We start from the raw sequence: 10,492 nt of genomic DNA on the forward strand, positions 1-10,492 counted from the left end.
ATTTTAGAAAATACACATTACTGTTTGTTTCCCAAAAAGTAAATTTGTAAAAAAGAATAGCAAAATAAAGAATATACATTTTAAATCATCAGTGTATAAGAATGTGTATAATATGTGTATATAAGTATGTGTATGATATATGTGCATATTTGTGTTTCTATGTATGTGCATACATATAGGTGTGTGATCCGTGTATATGTATGTATATGTATATACATGTGTGGTATGTGTATGTATGGTGTTATGTATGTGGTGTGTATGTATGTGGATATATGTATAAGTATTGTGCATATGTGTGTAGTGTGTGTATATGTGTATAGTGTATGTATATGTGCGTGTATATGTATATGTATGTAGGTAGAAGGGATTTAACATTTTCCCCAAGTTTTGCTGTCATCAATTGTATAATAGTCTTTCTTTACTGATGTGACATTTGACATTTGTCATGAAATAAATAACAAATGACATTTTAGCTGAGTGTAGTGGCCCGAACCTGGGTTACATGCTTGAGACCTTGTAGCTATTTGTATCTTTAAAAAGAGACTCCAGTTTGAAGGCAAATGACTCCAGTTCCTTGGAGCGGATCACAAAGCATTAGAAGCGGGGCGGCAAGCCTGTGAGAGGCAGCTGCCCTGACTGCAAGGGGCCACCTGGGTGTCTACAGGAAAGCGGGCGATGCCACTAAGCCAAGGCTTAGCTATTTTGAAGACAGGGATCTTATCCTGACTCTGGTTAGTCACAGATCCCACACACAGTCGCCTTGCTTCCTTGGTCACCAGTGAAGCTGGGAAAAAAAAAATCACTCAACCTTGGAGGGAAGTACTGTGAAACTCAAGACCAGCCATACTTGCTTCTGGGTGATGCTGTTTCTGACTCAATTTACCTAAACTTTATGGTGTGAGTGTGTGTGTGTGTTTTGTTAGTGGTGGGATTTTTGTTTGCTTGGTTGGTTGGTTTGGTTTGGTTTGGTTTGGTTGAGATTTCTTTCTTTTTGTTGGTTTTGTTTTGGGGGTGATTTTTATTTTCTTTTGGTGGTTGTGGAATAAGACATGGCCATGTGGATATTGGCCTCCAAATCAATGTTGCAGAAGCTGGCCTGTAACTGATCGTTGGCCCTCACCTCTGGGGTTCTAGGGTTCCTGGCAGGTACTACCACACACAGCAGTGGTCTTCCGGTTCCTTTGGTCGTTTGAGCCAGGATCTCACTGTGTGCCAAAAGCTTTCTTAAAGTCATCATCCCTCGGCTTCAGTCTCCCTGGTGTTGGGATTACCGGCAGGCACGACTATTACCAGCTAAGAAATGACCCCTTTGCTGTATTACCAACCCTTTTCTTCTTCAATATTGTCTTTGTACGTGGGTGGGTTGCTCATCACTACAAATAAACCTATGCTAGGTCACTCCAGAAATGATTAGGGATGGGCTTAAATCCAACAAATGCCTTATTGTTTAAACTGTGTTCATCTTAGTGAAACAAAACATAAAATTTACCATTTCAGTCATTTTTGTGGCATATTGATTCTGTTTACTGAATGTCAATTTTAAACATTTGTTTTTCAGTCGGGCATGATGGTGCATGCCTATAATTCCACACTCAGGGAACTAAGGCAAAAAGGTCACCTTGAGTTCACACTGGACTACAGAATGGCCCTTTCTCAACAAGACTAGAGAAATAAAACTTACCAAATAAAAAAGCTAGATGTGGTAACCTACACCTGTGATCCACGCACTTTGGAGGCTGAGGCAAGAGGATTACAGTTCTAGGCCAGCATAGTAAATTCTAGGCTAGCCAAGGTTACATAGCAAGACCCGTATCAAAAAATAATAATAATGTATCGATCTAATCTACATGGGAAGCAGAAAAAGACAAGATCTCCTGAATAAATTGGGAGCATGTGGACCTTGGGAGAGGGTTGAAGGGGAGGAGAGAGGAAGGGAGGCGAGCAGAGAAAAAAGTAGAGCTCAATAAAAATTTAAAAAATAATAATAAATTATAACAGCAATTTTTTTCTTTTTTTTTTTTTTTTTGGTTTTTCGAGACAGGGTTTCTCTATAGCTTTGGACCTGTCCTGGAACTAGCTCTTATAGACCAGACTGGCCTTGAACTCACAGAGATCCACCTGTCTCTGCCTCCCTGGTATTGGGATTAAAGGCATGTACAACCACTGCCTGGCAAGTTTGTTTTTCTTAAAAATAATGGTAGTCACCGGGTGGTGGTGGCGCACACCTTTAATCCCAGCACTTGGAAGCCAGAGGCAGGCGGATCTCTGTGAGTTTGAGGCCAGCCTGGTCTACAAGAGCTAGTTCCAGGACAGGAACCAAAAGCTACGGAGAAACCCTGTCTAGAAAAACCAAAAAAAAAAAAAAAAATGGTAGTCATGAAAACTAGAAAAACAGACATGGGCAAGGTTGCTCACATCTATAATCCAGCGCTCAGAAGAAAGGGGCAGGAGAATCAGCATGAGCTTGAGGGCAGAATGACCTTTTCTCCAAAAACCAAAAGAAAAGAGAGAATATAAAAATATATAGCTAGGCATGGAGACATAGACCCTTAGTCCCAGCACTTGGAGACAGAAGGGAAGTAATTCAAGGTCTGTCTACTCCACATGAAACCATCCTTTAAATAAAAAGGGGGGGGGGGGACAAAAACGAAAAAGAGAGAAAATAGATTTACAATATTAGCAAAGTTCTGGCTAAGGGAACTGTAAGAAAACAAAAAAAAAGGCAAAAGAAGGGCATGCCATTGTTCACATTATTTATAAATATCTAGTTGTTATTATTGGTTATGTGCCAGGGGATGTGCCGAGTACTACACACATATTAAGTAGTCCACTGCTTAGGGACAGTGAGTTAAGGTCTCACACAGACCAAGCTGGCCCTGAACTGGGTGTATAGGCAAGGATGACCTTGAACTCCTGACCCTACACCCCCACCTCCCCAGTGCCAGGATTATAGACATTTTCCACCATACTCAGGCTCCACGAGACATTTTTAATGACTTCATGAAAACACTAAACATCTTCATTATATAAAAGACAAAATGGTGGCTTGAAGTTAGATGGTTGAGGCCATCTTCAGCTCCAAAGTGGGTCTGAGGTCAGCCTAAATTACTTGAGACCCAGTCTCAAAACAAAACAACCTCCTCCCCCCCAAACGGTTAAGTCAATGGGACTCCAACCCAAGCAGTCGGAGTTTGAAGTCAAACCACTGTTCCCTTGTCTGATGGTGTGAATGTGGAAGCTGTTTTTAGATAGAACAGGAACAAACTTTAATTTTCTAATACAATTTGTGCATTTATTTTTTTAATATTCAATTTATTTTAGTGATGTATACATGTGTGTCTCTATGTGAGGGCATGTGCACATGTGAACGCGGTCATCTGAGGTCAGAAGAGGGCCTGGAGCTGGAGTTACAGGTAGCTAAGCGACCTGATGTGGGTGCTAGGACCTCGATTCTTGCCCTCAGCAAGAGCAGCAAGTGCTCTTAACCACGGAGCCATCTCTCCAGCCTCTCTTCTGTGCGTTTTTTCCAGTGTGTGATTAAAGACATAAAGACTGAAATTTATTACTTAAAATTATTTTTAACAGTACAGTTCAGTGGCATAAAATATATTTGTATTAAATATATAAATATATAATAATGTATTAATATATTAAATATGTTGGAGCTGGAGAGATGTCTCAGTAGTTAAGAGCATTTGCTGCTCTTGCAGAGGACCCAAGTTCCACTCCCAGCACCCACATTAGGGCTTACAAACTTCAGTAAATTCAATTCCAGGAGATCTACTGACTTCTTCTCACCTAAGGGCACCAGGCACTTAGTGCATATACATGCAGGAGGGCAAAACAGTTATCCACCTGATAATTTAAAATGTTTTTTTCATTCACATTACTGTGAAATCATCACCATTGCCTATTTTTTTAACTTTGCTTAGGGTACATTCTACACTGAAAAAAATTAATTAAGGGATTTAATTTATAATTTTATGTCATCAAATTTATTGCTATTTCATTTTATGAATTTTATGTTTTTCTGTCATACTTAGAAATACCTTCCCCACTCTGATATTTAATTTTCAAAATTTTTCTCAGGGGGCTTGGCTAATGGCTCAGTTGATAAAGTGCCTGTTTTTAAAACAGGGAGGAGGACCAGAGCTGGACCCCCCAGGACCCATGCCTGCAAAAGCATGGTCAAAACAGGGCTCTCGGTAGATACAGGCAGACCCCTGCAGTGGCAACGACCAGCCAGCCTGGCCTAATCGATGAGCTTCAGATTCAGTATAAGACCTTGTCTGGAAAAAAATAAGGTTGAAAGTGATGAATGAAAGACACCTGACCTCAATCTCTGGCCTCTACACACACACACACACACACACACACACACACACACACACACACACAAAAGCACTAACAAGTACATATACCATACCCATGGCACAGCACACAGGTTTTAAAAATTCTCTCAGGTTTCTTTGTTTATATTTATGATCTCGTATTTTCTACTTCCTTCCTTTCTTTCAATTTTAAATAATTTATTATGTGTGCATGCGTGTGTGTATGCGTGCGATGGGGGTGTGACGCATTGTGTGTGGAAGACAGACAACTGTCTTCCTTGGTTCTCTCCTTCCACCTGTACATGGGGTTCAGGATTGAACTCAGGTTTTCCGTGTTTGCTCGCTGAGTCTCTTTGCCTACTCAGCTAATTCGCCGGCCCCTCTACTACAACCTTTCTAATTCTTCGAGCATTTATTCCAGTAGAAAATGTGACATAAGGATCCTCGTTTTATTATTGTTATTTATGGTGCTGGGCTTCAAATCCAGAACCTTATGCACCCTAGAAAACCCTTCTACCATCACTGCCTGGCCTTTTCTTTCCTATTTCCTTTTGCGTGCTCTTTTTTTTTTTCCTTTTATTTTCAGGACAGAGTCTCATGGAGCTTGGGCTGGGCTCAACCTACTGCAGAGCTGGAGATGACCTTGAACTCCTTATTCTCTGCTTCAAAAGTGCTGGGGCCACAGGTGTGCTGCCAAACATCTGGTCTCCCCTGTCACTTCTTTAAAGCCAGCAATAGCTGGGCAGTGGTGGTGCACACCTGTAATCCCAGCACTAGGGAGGCAGAGGCAGGTGGATCTCTGTGAGTTCAGGCCAGCCTGGTCTACAAGAGCTAATTCCAGGAGAGGCTCCAAAGCTACAGAGAAACCCTGTCTCGAAAAAAAATAAATAAAATAAAATAAAATAAAAAATAACAAAATAAAGCCAGCAATAATTAAAATCAGAAAATTTAAATCCACATAGGACAAAAGAAGCTGGGAAATTTCTGGAAGGGGGTAGAAAACAGAGCAGAAGGATTGATCTCACCAGAAATGAAACCACAGTCTGCATTCTTATAAATAATGCGGCCTGGGTGCATCAGAGACTGAAAGGGAGGGAGAAACAGTGAGGGGAGGGGGCAGGGGCCGTGACTCCGTGGTAGAGCACCCGCCTAGCATGCAGGAGGCTCTGGGTTGGATCCCTAGCTCCTGGGGGTCACAGGGAGGATACACGACACACGATAGTCAAAGTTAATGGTTACTGTAAAGGCATTGGTGAGGTTATCATCTTTGCCATGGGCAGTATTCCTGTCAAAGAATACAGTGCTCTTGTTTACCAGTGCAGGTCGCCCTAGAATGAGAATTTCACATCTACCCACCACCTTCTCGTCCCTTAAATATCAGTAGTAAATGTGACCTGTTTGCACTTTGGAGTTTGTTCCCTCAGTTATTCCTAATATCCTGGACTTCCCTGTCTCTCCTCCCAGGAACAGGAGAGCTGCGGCAATCAAGTCTGATTTCATCAGAAATACAGTCATGTGTTGCTGATCACAGAGACACCTCCGGACCAATGTGCTGTGACTGTGTGAACACCACGGAGCGGACTACAGAAGGTACAGCCAGCTGCACATCTAGGCTCCAGGATAGAGGCTGCAGCTCCTAGCCCTCCCATCTGAACAGCCTGGCCCAGATCGCATACTTTAGGTGATTGTAACAATAATATTTGTCTATCCAAACATCTAAGCCCAGAAAAGTAAAAACAGTGCATAAAATAGCTTACACCGTGTATAAAATGCTGAGTAAAAAAAAAAAACTGCAGAAAAGATACAAAATGGAAGCCGATTGTGGCAGTCTCTGCCTTTAGTGCCTGTACTGACAGGCAGACAGGAAGACCAAGTGTAAGGCCAGGTCGACTACAGAGTACGCGTGAGGGTCACTCGACTGCCTCAAAACAAACAAACAAGTATAAAACGCCGGGACTGTATAGGACTCTTACCAAGACCAGAGCACGCACGTCTGAGACTTGTCCTGGGACAATCAATGAATAAGTAACAGGCAATGAATGTGGAGACCACTGACACATTACTGCGGACTCTACACACCCTGGACAGTTGGACTAAATGTCATTTAGTTTAACCATTTGTCTTAAATGATAAATTAACTTCTACGACATGTTTTTTATAACACTTTTCTTTCTTTCTTTTTTTTTTTTTTAACTATGTAACCCAGGCTGCCCTTAGAATCACTGTGTAGCCAAGAATGACATTGAGCTTCCCCTCTCAAGTGTTAGGATTACCGCCGTGTGCGACTATGCCTGCCTTTTCTTTAAAATAAGTAAATATATAAATAAATAACTTTTTTAACTTTTATAATAACATCTAACTTAGAACACATTGTACAGATATTTAAAACTATTTTCTTTATGTGCTTCATCTGTGAGGTTCTTCTTTGTTTGTTGCTCGGTTGTTGTTTTCTTTGTTTTGGTTTAGTCTCATACAGGCCAGCTGGGCCTCTTAACTTGCTTTGTGGCCTGAAGATGACCTTGAATTTCTGGTTCTCCCAACCTCCGTCCTGAGTGCCAGGATTACAGGCATGCACCAGGATACAAGGAGCTGGGGATCACAACTAGGGCCTGCTCATGGTAGGCCAGTATTCTACCTACGTCCCCAACCCTTCTGCTTTAATGTACTTTAAAAAAAAAATTGGGGACTGGAGAGATGGCTCAGTGGTTAAGAGCACTGACTGTTCTTCCAAAGGACTCGGGTTCAGTTCCCAACACACACACGGCAGCTCACAACTGTCTGTAATTCCAATTTCAGGGGGCCTGACACCCGTGGCCAAACACCAACGCACATAAAAACAAAACGACAAAAAAAGACCACTTTAGAAAAACATTTTTTGTTAATTAGCCACACAGGATCAAGTTCATCTTTATCTGAGCCAGGTGTGGTGGTGCACATCTGTAACACAAGCACATGGGAGGCTGAGGGAGGAAGATTGCTTCAAGCTGTGTAGGCCAGCTACTCGGTAAGTTCAAGGCCAATCTAACATCCACTGAATTTTAGTATGCTTGCCTGCCAGACACAAGGCTCTGGCTTCTATCCAGACACTGAAAGATAGAATCGATATGACATCTTTTGCCTCTACCTTTTATCCAGTCTTCCTGGAAGGTGGTGAGGGGCAGGGACATGCCTAGAACTGTTGCCCCTTACGATGACAATAATGCCTTCTGAAAGGTTAACCTGAGAGTCTTTTACAGTTAACCTTAAACACATATCTAAGGAGGAGTATACCCTTAGATGGTAACAGGAGGTATTCAATAGAAACTTTACTGTGATACATGCACAAGCCAGTAACAGTCATTGACTATCATCAAGTATTGTATGGAATTGTGGGGCAGCGATTGGCTGCACACGGCTTATTTACACCAGCAGCATCACAAACGTGAACAATACACAGTGCCATGATATTAGAACAGCTATGACGTCAACGTGTATTAGAACAGCTATGACGTCAACGTGTCAACGCGCAGTACGTTTTCCTGCTCCATTCTGGGACCACTGTCAGCAGTAACGTACCCCAACAATTCGGCTCAAGCGTAATACCGGTTAAAGGTTAAAGACTAGGTATTCACTCACGAGTAGAGTTCGTCTGTGTATGTACTGGTCCTGTGTGCACGCACCCACGCATGCCCAAGTCATCACTGGCATCTTTTATTACCCTCCCTCTCCATGAATCCGAAGCTCACTGTGCTAGCTAGAATGGATGTCGCTGGGACCCAAGAATCTACTTTGGTCTGTCCACTCACCGGCGCTGGATTTAAAATGCGCACTGCCAATGCTGGCTTCTAACACACGTTCTGGGAACCCAGACCTGGGTCCTTATGCTTGTGCGGCCAGCGCTTCACCCACCAAGCCACGCCCTCCCTGCCAAGGCCTCCATGCTGGCAGATTTCTACCTAGCTGTTCTAGAGTCTGAGTTTAAGGCCTCCCTTTTCCTGAAAGGTCAGGATGGGTGCAGTGGCACACGCCTATGAACCCACTTAGTCGGGAGATTAAAGTCAGGGATCCGCTGAGCCCGGGAGTTCAAAGCCAGCAAGACTTTATCTAGGAGGTGGGGGTGGGAGCAAGGGACTTTTATAAAATTATTTTAATTTTATGTGTATTGGCGTTGGGTCCCTGGAACTGGAGCTGTGAGCTGCCATGTGGGAGCTGAACCCAGGTCCTCTGGAAGAGCAGTCAGTGCTCTCAACCGCTGAGCCATCTCGCCAGCCCCTAAATTATTTTTTATTTTTGTCCTGGACCTCATTGAGATCCACCTGCCTCTGCTCTGTGAGTATTAGGATTAAAGGTGTGCACCATCATGCCCTGTTGAGTATTATTTAATGACCCCTTTTTTGTGTGTCCTTGATTGTATGTTTGAGGGCCACCTGCAGCCCAGGCTGACTTCAAACTCTCTAAGTAGCAAGACTGGCCTTGAACGCCAGCTCCTCCTGCTTCACCTCTCAAGTGTTGAGGTTGCAGGTGTGCTCTCCACCATGCCAAGCACAAACTTCAAAACCAGTCTGCATAGTCATTTGCTATCTGAATCTTATCTACAACACCCGGTCAGGGGCACATCCAGGGCCTGAGTCACATTCAAGATGGAGACCGGTTTCCTGAGACTACATACATAGTCCTCAGGAGTCAAGTTCCTCCTGAGGGTTCACGCGGTTTCCCTTATAGAGATTGCCCACTCTGATTAGGTGGATCCCGAGAAAGGCAGAAGAGACCATGCACCTCTGACAGAGTCAATGAATAAAGCCTAGAGACCTGAGCAGGTGGGTTTATGACGGCAGTCAGAGACCTTAATGTGCTGGGGGGAGTTAAGGGGTTTGTCTGGCCAGTTCAGGATGGGGCAGTTAAAAGCTAAAAACACAGAATATTGGTTTAGGAACTGTGGGGAGGCCAGGGCTGGGCATCTGGCTAAAGAAGGCTGAAGAAGACATCAGGGGAAACTTTATTTAAGGCGAAGGAAGAAAGGCAAAGAAAAAAAGGTATGTGTATGCTGGCTTTACCAATTCAGTGAAAGCTGATTGGGACTGGCTACGTTTGAATTATTATAAACGCTTAAATGCTTCACTGCAAAAAGAAACATAATTGGATTCTAATCTAAAAACATCACCACTTGTATTAGACCTGTGCTACCCAGCAAATTGTCCTAAATCTTAACATACTCTTTCCAATGAATTTTCAGACCCAGAAATCAAAGGGACTTTTGTATCCCCTACCTCATTCTCAAGCAAAAACACTGGAAAACAGAGTTTGTTAGGTTTGGCTTTTTGTTTTGCGTTTCTTTAAAGTAAAGAAGAAAAAGAAAGAAACAAAAGAAAAGGACACCAACTGCCTATGTCGTGATGAATTTTGACATATTCTAACCCCGGAATAACACCCTCTTTGCTCTAAATAGAGTCTGTAGACACACCTTGCATTTGGTTTATTTCCTGGATGGGAAAATAATCATTTCCAGGATACCTACCCGCTCCCACCCTCCCCAAATCTACCTTTCCAGGGCAGGGGAAGGTGCATCCTCGTCGGGCTCCGCCTGTGCCCTCCTAGTACCTCTGGCCAGCAGCCTGTGGGCCCGCACTCCCTGGACATCCATGAATGTTTGATGCTACATCTCTACCCCAGCCGAAGCTTCCCGCCTGCACTCTGTCAACGGCACTTGGGGGCGGGGGTAACTTTTGGAACAGAAAGCTCCACCCATCCTGCTCCCTACCGCCTTCAACCAAACCAGCTAAAACACCCCACCTCAGGCTGCCCAAGTAAGTCTCATCACATGATATACGGTACTGTAATTTTTTTTTTAAACAAGAAAACAAGCAACCAAAAAAAAAAAAAAAAAATTCAAACTACACGCGCGGGCCAATGGGGAATCAGGGGAAGGTGGGCGGGGGAAGCGCGGCGGACTGGGCGGGGACCCACGGACCTGGGGACCAAAGGATTCGTAAAACGCAGCGAGCGCACGGTTTGGGGGTTTTCTTCCAAAACTTAAGAGCGAGGCTCCGCCTGCAGCTTCAGCCTCTTAGATCCACCTTAAATCTTCAGTGGACTCAGTACAGGGATCAGTGGGCGCAGCCAATGCCAATCAAGTTTACAACCACCAGCTCGGGACGGGGGAGTGGGGGGGGGGGGGGGAGCGG

General features: G+C 43.7%; 1 long non-coding RNA gene across 1 annotated transcript in view; it reads right to left on the reverse strand.

Moving 5' to 3' along the window:
• Positions 1-10,004, reverse strand: part of LOC126489206 (uncharacterized) — a 24,077-nt gene extending 14,073 nt beyond the window's left edge. The window contains exon 1 of the long non-coding RNA XR_007588882.1: positions 9,851-10,004. This is a non-coding gene — a long non-coding RNA (uncharacterized lncRNA). The remainder of the gene's footprint in view (positions 1-9,850) is intronic.
• Between the last annotated feature and the right edge of the window lie 488 nt (positions 10,005-10,492).

This window comes from Alexandromys fortis, unplaced genomic scaffold (genome assembly GCF_014885135.2).
Source record: "Alexandromys fortis isolate MF-2015 unplaced genomic scaffold, M_Fortis_MF-2015_v1.1 scaffold_223, whole genome shotgun sequence".
In the NCBI taxonomy this organism is placed as follows: domain Eukaryota; kingdom Metazoa; phylum Chordata; class Mammalia; order Rodentia; family Cricetidae; genus Alexandromys; species Alexandromys fortis.